A 13370-nucleotide genomic window follows, 5' to 3' on the forward strand; every position below is an offset into this window, starting at 1 on the left:
CCTCCCTCTTTAATCCATGCCCTCTCATTTTATTATTGTTACACACACATGTATAAACAAATAAATATATTAATACTCCCTACTGAGTCCATTTAGTTTTCCTCATAGGAATGTGATCCCAGGGCATAAGACTTAAATTAGAACAACTAAGGGCCTCATCGATAGTCATCTATAGGGAAGCTTACCCTCCCTGTCTCAATAGTCATTATTTGCCTGGAGCTCTTGATGGAGAGTGCTGTATGCAGCCATATTGTCAGGTTTCCTAGATTCAGGGGCCGTGTCATACATAGGAGACATAGTCTTGCAGCAGATGTACATTCCCCTGTGTCTATTACAGTCTCCTACCCTCTTCTGTGATGTCCCCTGAGCCTGCTAACTCTACATTCCTCCTCCTTGTGACACAGTTCCTCTTCATTCATTCTTCCTCTTCCTTCTCCTCATCATCTTTCTCATCTTCTCTGGGCATCTTAGTCTCATTCTCCTGCATCTTCTAGGTTCTGGCAACAGCACACCTCTGCCCCAAGCTTCTCCACACCCTAGCTCTCCTGAAAATCTACTGGAGAGAACAGAATCATCCTTTTTCTTCTTTCTTTTCTCAGCACATGTCCTCCTTGCCCTCCCTCCTAGCTCTTGATTTGTGTCTGCTTCCCATTTAGATGGAGAATTCCAGCTGTCTTGTCAGTTTCAAGCTCACCCACTCTGACCAATTCTGACTCCGATGAGTCCTCCAACAGCACTGCCGCAATCTTCTGAGTGATAAAGGAATAGGAGTATGAACAGGTCACCTGAAATATTCAGTGCTGAACTTCTCACTGCCTAGTAGAAATTTGCCAACAAAGTTATAGAGGTTCAAGCCAGGCTTGTTGGTGTATGCCTTAATCCTAGCACTCGGGAGGCAGAGGCAGGAGGATCTCTGTGAGTTCAGGGGGAGTCTCTTCTATAGAGCTAGTTCCAGGATAGGCTCCAATGCAATACAAATCTCAAAATAAACAATAAACAAAAAGAAAGAAGAAGAAAGGAAAAATAGTGCTAGAGCTTCGGTGACCTCATGGTACAGTTCATAGATTGTATGTCTGAAGAGATTTTAGGTAGACAGTATTCATACTGTGTGACCAGGATGGATCATTACCTTGTACAACATAGATTATTTGAAGACAATGGAGGAGAATTTGACATAATTTCATGTTTCTCAGTTCCCTCTCTTTCTATCCATCCCTCCCATGCCCCCTGAGCCCTCCTCAATCCCATCCCTCCCACACTGCACAGGGAGGGTGATGGCTTCCAGGAGGAATCAACAAAATCTGTCCAGTCATTTGGAGTTGGGACTAGGCCCACCCTCCTGCCTCTAAGCTAAGGGAGTTCCCTCCATGGGGAATGTGCTCCTAAAGTCCTTTCCTGCCCCAGGGATACATCCTGGTTCCACTGTCACAAGTCCCTTAGTCTGCTCAGACCTTCTAAATGAGATGTTCGGGAGGTCTGAGTCTGACCAATGCTGAATTCCTAGCTGTGAGTCAGAGGGTCTATTAGCTCCCCCTCATTCAGGTCAGCTGTCTCTGTGGGGATCTTTAGCCTGGTCTTGCTCCATTTTCTTATCACTCCTCCCTGTCAGTAACTATATTCCAGGAGGTGCATTTGACATAATTTTATACTTAATTGAAAATAGAAAGGTTGGAGCATCTTTGCTTGTATTTTCTCAACAAAGCTTTCATTCTGAAACCAAACTTTCTGCTTATACAACCTGTTATACGCCGTTCAGTTGAATATAGGACCATATCCTATTCTTAATTGAAGACTTGCTAATAATCCACTGACCATAAGGTAAATAGGTACCTTTTCCCTTAGCATATAGCTTTTCTTGCAATGGGAACTGTCACCATTTTTATTTTCCAGTAGTTTCCCCCCAAAAGATGTATTCCTTTCCCGTTTCCAATTTCTGCTACAATCTCTAAAAGTAATAATAAATGAACATACTGTAAGAGAAAGTAGACACTATCTCAGCCCAAATCCCTCGACTTACAATCTGTCTTACCTTCAGATATACTATGGCAATGGTGGTACAGAATTTCTGGTAGTTGACAACCAATGTCTGACTTGACTTATGGCTATTGCACTAGAAGGAATGCATGCCCAACATTGGTTTGGTAACCATGAAAAAGAGAGTAGAGAGCCCAGAGGCCTAGGGTAAAACCACACACTACTGGTGAAACACACACACACACACACACACACACACACACACACACCAATAAACTGATTTCCAATGATATCCTGCCATGCGTATAGAACAATAGCTTATCCAGTCATCATCATAGAGGCTGTTTCCTCTCTGATGGCAGCAAATGCCAACAATTTCAAAGACCACATGCAAACATTATGCAGATAGAGAGAGCCTAAATTACAGATCTCCAACAAGTCCCACCCCTCAGAGCTCAGGGAATCCTGCTTAGATGATTTGGAAACACTGTAAGAAAAAGAGGGCATGAGGACACACACAGGAGTAAGAAAGCACTCTGAATGAACTGAGCAACATGCATAAGGCTCACTGAGGTAGAACCAGCAAGCTCAGACCCTTCATTTGTCTGAATCAGGATTCTGCATTTATACTTGTAGCCTTTACCTTAGAATTTTAATGTGAGTCGGGACTGTGAGAAAGAGTTGGTATGTGAATCTTGTTCCTGTCCTGGGGATTCATTTTCTCCTGATGGGTTGCTGTAAACCACTTTGGCATGATAGTTTTGGCTTCACATATATTTTATTGTGTCATGCTTTGTTATTACCTCTTAGAAGCCTGGCATTTCCTAATGACAGAGTGAAAGGAGTGGATCCAGAGGGAGGGGAGGTGGAGAGGAACTGGGGGCAGCAGAGGGAGGGGAAAGGAGAATTAGGATGTGTTGTAAAAGAACAGAATCTCTGTTTTCAATAAAAGAAAAATATAAAATAAAAACAAACAGGGAAAACGAAACAGCCAAAAGGAAATCAAAAGAAACACATAAGAGGCTGAGACCTACAAATTTGCATACACAGTAAACCCATAGTAACAAAATTGGAAGCCATAATATATAAGCAAAAGAAACATAAGGTACACATTATTTATAGAAGAAGCAGTTTGAAACAAATAATCTCACTGATTTTGTTTTCTATTGGCCAACTACTGCTTGCCACAGGGCCTGCTCTTGAGTGTAGTGTGTGTTGCCAGTGTAACTCCACTGGAGGAAACTTCTTCTACCTTTTTGTGTGGTCACCAACTGGAGAGAGTTCTACAATTGTTTGGGAACTTGTTTCCACTTTCCCTGTCAGAACCGGGATCCCATCTGGCTGAGAGCTATGCTTCCCTGTGTATGCTGCCATGGTTCTGTGATGTTATATGTGTGTCTGTGTGGCAATCCTGTTGTGCCCAGAATGCCTTGTTTCCCTGATGTCTCCCATCCCCGCTGGCTCTTACAGTCAGTCTCCTCTGTTGGGGGAGGATTTGATGGAGACATCCCATTTAGGATTGAGTGTCCCAGGCAGTCTCCTTCTCTTCATATTATTCAGTTGTCCCTGTATTTGCCACCATCTGCTGCAGGAAGAAGGTTCTCTGTTGATGGCTGAGGGAGACATTGATCCATTTCTATAGCAGAGTGTCATTAGGAGTAATTTTATTGCTATGTTTGTTTAGCTGAACAGTAGTATTTGTTCTTTTCTTAGACTCATGCCCTATCTAATGTTATATTGTTAGCCATCCAGCAGTGTCGTGGATGCCTTTCATCTCATGCAGTAGGCCTTAACTGCAATCACATAGTGGCCTGTTACTCTCACAATTTTTGAGCTACTAGTGCACCAGCGTGTCATGCACGAAGCACCTTTTAGACACAAGCTTTGTAGCCAGGCCTGTGTTTCCCTTTCTCCTCTGGTAGTGTGCAAAGTACCTACCAGTACCATGAACACTAGTCAATATAGGGGAGACTCTAAGTTATCACTAGCTTGACTTTTCCACATAACGTAAGTCATATAAGTGTTAGCTTCACCAATTATATCTTACCACTAGTTTGTGGTGAGCAGTTAATAACCTTGTCAAATCCTAAATTATTTGGAAGGTTCTATGGGAACTCTTTGGTCTGCTATTTAATTAAATGTAACCCATTCCTGGTAATGAACGTTTCATTTGATACCCAGAGATATCTTAGATATCTTGGTGGGGTGTCACGTGTGTGTGTTTGTGTGTGTGTGTGTTTATCTCTGTGTGCCCATGTCTGTGTACTACATATTTAATGTATATGTATTATATAAAATATGTATTAGCTTTTACTGTATTCAGTTTCCATATTGCCTTCAAATATTCCTTACTTTTAGCTGTCCCTCCCTGTATTTCTTCTGCCTTACAACCACTTCCTCCTCTCTTTTGCTGGATACACCTGTTCTAGCCCCTACCACCACTTTCTATCCACGTTGTCATAGGCTTTCCATTGCTGTGAAGATATACTATGACCTCAGCAACTCATATAAAGGAAATGACTGAATTGGGGCTGGTTTATAAATTTAGAGGTTTAGTCCATTGTCGTCACTGTTAGACAGGATGGTGTGGAGTCATACATGGTGCTGGAGAAGGAGCTGGGAGCTCTTCTGTGTCTTGATTCTCATGCACAAGAAGGAATCTTTGTTACTGGGTGGAGCTTGATCAAGTGAGGCCTCAAAACCCACCCCCACAGTGACACATTCCTCTAACAAGGCTACCCTTTTTCTAACAAAGCCACACCTCCTAAGAGTGTCAATTCTTATGTGGACCATTTTTTTCAAACAACCAAATTTATTTATTCTGTTTCCCCTTCCTTGCAAGGTTCTTCCCTCTCCCTAGCCCCTTAGTCTGTTCTTAACCTCTGTGGTTATGTGCATGTTGCCCTGCTTTTCAAAGACTTCACATCTAACAACCCAAATTTCGTTAAAAAAAAAAGTATACAGCAAAATTGTCATAGCAAATACCGCAAAATAGCTCAATATGTATGAATGCTTTCTGCTCTTCCAGAAGACTACAGTTCAGTTCCCAGAACCCACAACCAGTGTCTCACAACTGTATTTAGCACAGATCCAAAGGATGTGATGACTCTGACCTCTAAGAACACATTCACACAGATGCATAAACCACATACTGTGCATCCACACACATGTGCAACCCATATAGATATATACACACACGCACAACCCACATATTGTACATACATACACAACCACACACCCACATAGTTTCATACACACACAAATGAATATACCCACATATCTTAAATGTACACACACACATAACCACAATATGTACATACACAAACATGCACACACCCACATAGTATACATGCACACACACATGCACTTACCCACATACTGTACATACACACAGTGCATATACCCACATATTATCCATACACACACACATGCTCATATTCATATACTGTCCACACACACACACACGCACATACTGTAAACATAAAATACCACATACTCTACATACGCATATACCCATATACTATACATACACTCCCACATGCACACACCCACATAGTATACATACACACACATGCACATACACACACACATATATTGTATATACACTCACATGCACACATACTGTACATATATATGCATACATATATACCATACATCTATACATATCTATATAGTTTACATACATGTGCATAAATGTATGTACATACACACATTCTGTACTTACAGCCATACATGCAAATACTCACATACTGTACATACACACACACCCACATACTATCCATACACACACACAAACACACACATCCAAATACTAATATGTTGTCCTTACCCAAAAACCCACCCACAAACTGTACCTACACACACATAAGCACATACCCATATACTGTACAGACAAACACATAATGTTAAAATGCACTTTTCATTCATAGGGGAAAAAAAGCCTTGTACTTTTGTCCAGAGTGAGATGCCCATGAGGGGAACTCCTGAGTACTTAGCTCTGAAACCAAAGAAATAACAGGCAGGTCATCTGAAGGTACATTATTTGGAAGTATGTGCTGTCCACAGTCAAGGGTCCCAGCTGCCACAATGAAACACTTGGAGACAGCAAATAACTATACAGCATGGATATTGTAAAGGGTGATGTTTCTCTGATTTCTTTCTCTGCCTCTTCGAATCCCCCATGACAGCGCCCCTTACCAGCAGGAAGTAGTTTGGAAAGAACGACGCCCAAATTCCCAAATATTGTGTATAAATGTTTGTTTTCATTTAATTGGACTTTGTTATATAAAATTAAATAAAAAACTTATAAATAAAAAAAATAACTATACAGCTTCCAAATCTTTTCTATCTGCATCTGAAGCACTGGTAAAATTTTCAGGCTTGCTCTTTCACTTGGAAGCATGGTTTAAACTTCACTCATGTTGTAGTTTTGCAGCAATTGTTTGCTTTTCTTTTCAATCACTGAGTAGTACTGTATAGACGGACCATTTGTCCTGGTTGGTTTTGTCAGCTTAACACAGCTAGAATTATTTGGGAAGAGGACCTACATTTGAGAAAATGCCTCCATCAGTTTGGTGTGTATATGGAAGTTTGTGGGATGTTCTTGATTAATGATGGATGTGGGAGGGCTCAGTGTACTAGGCCACTCTGGGCTGTTGGTTCTGGGTTGTATAAGGAAACAAATGGAACAAGCCGGAATGCAGCATTCCTCCATGGTCTCTGATCAGTTCCTGCCTGCAGGTTCCTCCCTTGTGTTCCTGACCTGAATCCCCAACATGATGAAATACCACAGTTAGATGAATTAAACACTGTCCTCTATAAGTTGCTTCTGGTAAGAGTTTTTATCACAATAGAATCCTGCTGTTCCTGAAGGAACAGGACCGGAGGGGTATCCATCTTATCTCAAGTCTACATCACACAGTCCATTGCAAGCTAAAGCCACCCTATACAACCCCAAACTCCCTTTTTGCAAGGTTGTTCTCCCTTTTCTTGGAGCTATCTGGCAGTCTGTTTCTTAACGAAGGCTTTGCCTTTGGCCTTTGCATACTTCTGGTGGTCTCAGTCTCTCATAAGTCTCATGTCATTTTAATCACAATCTTAAAGATGTGAGAGGAGTAAAACTTGTAACACACTTGAACTGACATGAAGCCAATATTGAATGTTGGGCTGAGTATTAAGTTTATGTGAGTATTTAGTGAACTTGTGACATGGGCATGTAAACATCTGGTATTGGCATTTCTAAAGAAGAGAACTTGCAATGCCAACAAATGTGACAAGGAACACAGGAATACTTGTGACTTCCTCCATGTCTACAGAATAGTTAGGGTAAATGATGGTCTTACATATCAAATGTTTCTCTGTAAACAAACAATGCTGTGTATTCAATAACCCTGAAAGTACTGGCCTTGACACAGTCTTTCCCACTGAAATGTAGATTTGTAACTCTGTTACCAAAAGAACCATACTAATAAAAACAAGCCTTGTCCTGCACATCCCACTCAAGTGCTCAGCTGCCTCCAGTCCCTTGGTTTCTCTGTTTCTGGTTTCCCCTCCTTTATCAGGAAAGGCAAGTTAGTCAACCTTCCTAAAAAATCTACCTTGCATAAGTTGTTAACTTTTCCACACAGAGAAAATTTTTCACGGAGAGAAATCTTAATTTTATTGTGTATTCCTGTGTTTACCCTGAAAAAAGATGATAGTACAACTTTAAAAGTAGAAATATACCAAAATTCATAGTAAATAGCAATGACCAGCCAAGGTATTATAAAAACTCAATAGCAATATCTTAATTCCAACACTTACACTGGCTCTCTAAGCAATACTGGACTGTTCTCATACAACTGATGAGACACTGTTAACCTTACTCAAAATTGTTCTTCCACGTGTACAAACATAAAAATGAAATTTCTGTTTCATTGGTATCACCAGTATGCAAATAAAAGAGACTTAAAAATAAGAAAGACTTACCAAACAGGACCCCAAAGAAAACATCACTCCTAGAACTAACTTTGTCATCTGCCTGTGAAACAGGTTTACTGGCTGAAGTATGCTAACAATGCAAAGATGCCAGGTGCCAGTGCCAGTGCCTGGGCTCTGTGCCCTACCTTCCACCAGAACCCAGACTAGGTAACTTTCTGTAGAGAAGAGACCTCCATCAGATTTCTACTGAAATAGCAAGAATGGAGCATAGCTGGTGGATGCATGTGCCACCTGACCTTCCTGCATATGTCTTGCTCTTTACAGTCCATGGCTCAAATACCCCACACCTGCTCATGCACACTTCTTTCTGACCTGGACTGGAAGTTCTGGGGACATCAGTATAGAAGTCAGGGGCAGATGGACAAGGGCATCAACAGCTTCTTTGAAGAACTGCTTAGACATCAAGGCCAGACAGACAGCTCATCCCTTGGATAGCAGACCTGGTCTATTTCAGTAGAAATCTCACAAGAACAACTAGAAACCAGGACAGACTTTCAACAATTCCCATCAGAGGATCTCACCTCAGGTTAAACACAAGACCAGTTCAGCCCTGGAGGACCACAACATAAATTGAATGATGATGACCTTCAGCATATTTATAAACCCTGGTTTTTCATATGAGTTTTCTTTCAGTTACTTAGTTATGTTGCTGTTGTCAAGGCAAGCTGTGGATTAGTCTGAATTTATGGGTCTCTCATCTTGAATGTGTGTGTTAAGTATAAACACATTTAGGATTGCTTTGATGGATTGAAACAACATGGCCCCCAAAGGGAGTTTCACTATTTGGAGGCTTGACCTTGTTGGAGGAAGTGTGTCACTGTGGGGGAGGGCTTTGAGTTCTCTTTTGCTCAAGCTTCCCTCAATGTAACTTCCTGTTGCCTCTGAACAAGATGTAAGTACTCTTGGTTTCAGATCCACATATACCTGCACGCCATTATGCTCCCCATCATGACGATGATGGACTGAACCTCTGCAACTATAAGGAGACAGATATTTCCTATATGAGTTGCCATAGTCATGGTGTCTTTTCACAGCAATAGAAACCTCACTGAGACAAACATTGTGTTAAGAAAGATGGATGGTCCAGGGTGTATCATCTCCACATGATGGTGAGAATTGAATACTAATAATAACAGGAGACAGTGTAATAATTCATCGGAAGTATTCTGAACTTCGTGCGTTTTGAGTCGGTTTGCTGACATTTTCCTAGCAATCTCTTAAATGATGTTACAACATATGATTCACAAACTGGAAGATAATACAAATAGCAGTTCTAATGCATTCTTAATCCAACAGAATCACTCATGATGGTTATAAACCTCATTTCTGCAACGGTCATGTGGCCTTATATGGTTCTTAAAACTTCCTCTACTAGCCATTCTGTATTTCCACCAAGCTCTGCAAGCACCTGTGCAGGCCTTGAGTTTTCATGGAGGAGTGACACATACCTTCATTACTGAATGTCTGTGCCCTCTGTCATCCTTCCTGGGTAGCCTGTTGGAGTTTACCACTGTCTTTCATCATAGGACATGGTAGCACCGAGAGATGCCTCAGTGGATTCCCTGCACTTCAGATATAATCTTACCTCCAATGTGGAGAAACAATGCACTTGGCTCATGGTTATTTAGAGCAATTGCTGCTCCAAACACCGTTATATTTTACTTAGCCTGTTGGGTTAAGAGGATCAGAAGACCAAAGTGACCAAGGGAAGTCTGAGCTTAAAGTTCAATGGAATGTTTGTTATGGCTCATTTCAGGTGCACTGGCCCCTGGAACCAAATCAAATACGGTAGAAGCATTATGGTTGAGGGACCAGGAAATAAACATTTCCCTAGTGGGTTACTAGGGTACCAGTGAGAGGAACTACTCCCTTTCCACCCCTAGATTCCAAGACATGTGTATCCTGGCTATGGGATAAACCATACATACATTGGTCACAGATTAAAAACATCATATGCTGCTTTCTGGAGAAACCTGCCCTAGATCTCCAGGGTAGAGTCAAAAGGCCATTTCATCATCCTATCAGGCCAGCTGAATCAGGGTGGGGAGCACGGAGAGACCAGTGGATCCCATGATCATGGGTTGAATTTCACACTTATCTGTGAAGGGAATTCCTTGGTCAGAATCATTCTGTGTGAAATACGACGATGTTCAATGAAGCAGTCTATAAGACCACGGACGGTGCATTTGTCTGCTGAATTATGTGCAGGAGAGGCAAATCCCAAACCAGAATAATTATCTACTCCATTAAAGACAAAACCTGTCCTTTTCAAAGAGGCACCGGTCCAATATCTTCAACCTGCCACCCAGGGAAAGGTGCCATATCTGGGACCTAGTGTTGGTTTCTGCTGCTGGAAGATGTGGCACTCAGACAGAGCTGTAGCCCAGCCAGCCTTGGTCAGTGGAAGTCCAGGTTGCTGAGCCCATGCATGACCCCATCTCTGCCACCATGGTTACTTTGTTTTTGAGCCCATTGAGCAATGCCAGGAATGGCTGGGGAGAAAGCCTGTTTGTCCCCAGAATAAGTCATTTTATCTACTTGATTACCTCTGCTCGTCACCTTTGAACGAACATTTACTTGGGACACAAGTATCCTCACATCCTTTGCCCATTTGCAGAGATGTAGCCACATTCTTTCCCCCCAGATATCTTTCTCACCAATTTTCCAATCATGCTCTTTTCAAGTCCCTGACCATCAAGCCAAACCATTGGCTACAGTCCATGAGTCAATGAACAAAATAACTAGAATACTATGTGTACTGCACATGTTCTTCCCACTGTGAAGATTTCCCTTTGCCACTGTCTTTCAGATTTGTCCCATAAAGGGGTTGTAGTGCTGAAGCTGTAATGCTGTACTTCTGGGTGGTGCTTGTATAACATGCAGAACCATCAGGAAACCTGGTCCTCAGCCAGGCATTCGTAGGAAACAAAAAGCATTTGCTAAATCAGTAGCTGCATACTATTACCAGGAGGTGTGTTAATGTGCTCAAATCAAGTTAGGACACTATGTCTGGTGCAGAAGCTGCAATCAGAGTTACTACCTGATCAAGATTTTTTAGTCAACTGTCATTCTCAGTGATCCATCTGTCCTCTGCTTGGGCCAGATAGGAGAATTACAGAGAGATTTGGGAGAATCAGCAGCCATGCAGCTATGCAGCAGTCCATGATGGTGCCTCTGATTTCTGTTGTTCCTCTAGGGATGCTAGACTAGTTTTGCTTCATTATTTTCTTTGACAGAGGCAACTCTAAAGCCTTCCATTTAGCCTTCCAACCATAACAACCCTCATTCCACAGGTCAGGAAATCAAATGGAGACTTCTGCCTACTTCTAAGTATATCTGTCTTACTATGCATTCTGGAACTGGGGAAATAAACACAGTGTGAGTTCAGGGACTCCAGGGTCTAATATGAGTCACATTTCAGCCAAAGCTCCATTACTCACCTGGCCTTCCATAAGCGGTTACTTTAACTGGAGGGACACAATGATTCTTGGGACCTCCTGCAATCAGTATCAACTCAAAACCTGTATCCAGTAGAACCTGGACACTCTGATTGTTTCCTTTCCCACAGTGTACACTTACCATTGTAAAAAGCCATAGGTCATTTGGGGGATGAACTAGAGAAAGGCTAACAGAAAGACTTTTATGTATCTTAGGAAGGTCCTTCCTCGGGGGGAGCCTGGCCACCCCTTCATTCAAGGGATTATGGATCTGCAACCTGGCTCATGTCTGGAAAGTGATTCACTGGCTGAGATTGTCTTTTGCTGTGATTCAATGTAGTTCTTCTCTCATTGGTTTGCGGATTTTCAACCATACAGATTTAATAAAAATTCAGTATGATTCTTATCTATTTTGTGCCCGGAAACACTAACATTTATTATACAAGCCATGCTAATAAAAAATGCACTTTGCTTGTGCTGATCATTCCTGGTTGGGCCAAAACACATTGTCATGTCTATGCTATCCATTATGATGAGTACATTTACCTTGCTTTAGCAATTGAATGCTGCCACCTGGCCCGGTACCTCACAGCCCAACTGAACCCACTGTATTTCATTTATCCAGCTGAGGAGCAGCATATCCACCCTTCGGTCTGGAACAAGGAAAGGGACAATAGCAAATTTCTTCAAATGTGCTGGTGTCCCTCTCAGCATTTTTCATCTTGTAGGAATTTTGTAAGGCAACTCTTCTGGGCCTTCCCATTGTGGAAGATTAGGTTTTACACAGCACACCAACTCTAGAATTGAAATTTCCCAAACCTTAAATGTCCTTCTTCTACGTTAAGTCAGGGAATATGAGGCATCTCTTAACTGCTTTTCAGCACGCCATCTTTTGAGAAACGCCTCAGCCAACTTTTCAAGTAAACATTTGACCCATTTTTGTTTTTAACTTTCTAGCTTCTGTATTAACCCTAGACTCTCCATTCCTTTGATCTTTATCAGTAAACTCAGGCTGCTCTAGTTTTATGTTCTTTCCACCATTATCCCATACCTGTAAAATCCATCCCCACACATATTCCCCAGACTTCTGCTTGAATGAATTAGCAAATGTATTCAGCTCTTCGGTAGTGCAGCACATATCCTCATGGATTCAATTTTTTATTTCCCTTCTAGGAAGCTGTGAAATCATCATGGGAAATGGGCATCCCTGAGGGGATAGAGGGATAAAACAATACAGGTAAAGAGGGCTAAGCTTATCCTAAGGGCAGGTAAGTTGTGTGCAAATCTCTTCAGGAAAATACATACTGAGATGGAAATATTTTGCTTAGCCCAAGGCTGTCATAACAGATTCAACTTCTGAAACCATTAATGCCCTAAACCTCCGAGACTATTAATGAAGCCATAACTAAACACCAAATTAAATGTTTTCTCTCCTAATAGTTGCCTGTGGAATGGTATGGCTTCACAGCAACAGAACAATGACTGAGACAAATGCATACATGTGATTAAATATTTAAAAATACATCTTCAAAATGAAAATGATGATGAGAAAAAGCAAAAATGATTATGTATAGAGGAAACACCGCATCTATAGAAAAGGGCACTCCCAACGACAAATAGGTTTTTGAATGAAAATCTTAGTACCAAATGTCATTGGCTAGGAGAGTCTCTAAATTCTCACCGACACTGCCTCATTTGCATTCCAGAATGAGAAAGTAGCACTTTATTGCTGAAGACATTACATACTTTGGATGCAGGACATGGAGAAATAAAATTAGAATTGGCTTTCATACTATGTCTGTACTGGCTAGCTTTCAGAGTACCTGGTGTTGCTATGTGGCTTTCTAGGAAATAATTATCACCAACAGTCCAGCTTGGCTCTGGTGAGATAGTGGCACAACTATCATGAGTACCACCAATATCTTTGTTATGGGATTTATAATCACTCTGCAAGAGGGAATTCACACCTGGAACTGACAT

Source organism: Phodopus roborovskii, unplaced genomic scaffold, assembly GCF_943737965.1.
Source record: "Phodopus roborovskii unplaced genomic scaffold, PHOROB, whole genome shotgun sequence".
Lineage (NCBI taxonomy): Eukaryota > Metazoa > Chordata > Mammalia > Rodentia > Cricetidae > Phodopus > Phodopus roborovskii.